This window comes from Fukomys damarensis, unplaced genomic scaffold (genome assembly GCF_012274545.1).
Source record: "Fukomys damarensis isolate Sample0158 unplaced genomic scaffold, DMR_v1.0_HiC HiC_scaffold_37, whole genome shotgun sequence".
NCBI classification, from domain to species: domain Eukaryota; kingdom Metazoa; phylum Chordata; class Mammalia; order Rodentia; family Bathyergidae; genus Fukomys; species Fukomys damarensis.
This window is the reverse complement of record NW_022900949.1, coordinates 47,186,677-47,187,096: the sequence shown is the minus strand read 5'-3', so window position 1 is coordinate 47,187,096 and position 420 is coordinate 47,186,677.

Below are 420 nucleotides of genomic sequence, written 5' to 3'. Positions count from 1 at the left end.
TGGAGACCACTATTTGGTTCATTGAGTTGTTCTGGATGATAACAAAAGGTTTCTGGAGCTTTGAATGACATTCTTCAGGAGGAAATGATTGCCTGATAAGTCCTTTCGGTCCCTGCCTTTATTCTTGTACGCGTAGGGGCCCCACTAAAAGAACACTGCTAGCTTACTGCCCCTCTTCCTAAATCTCCCAGACCAAGCCCAAGGTCCCAGCCCGGAAGATCCCTCAGCCTACGGACCACCCACATTACTCGGACACTCCCGCCCTAGCCGCTGCCGCTCCTGACGTCACTTCCGCCGGAAAATAATGCGTCAGTGCGGTTGGCGCGAAAGTCAGTTCTTGTCCTCTATAATATCCGGGTTTTCTGGAGTTTGCTCAGGGCTGGGGGCGCCGCCGGGGTGGGGGGCTGTGCGCCGGCCTGG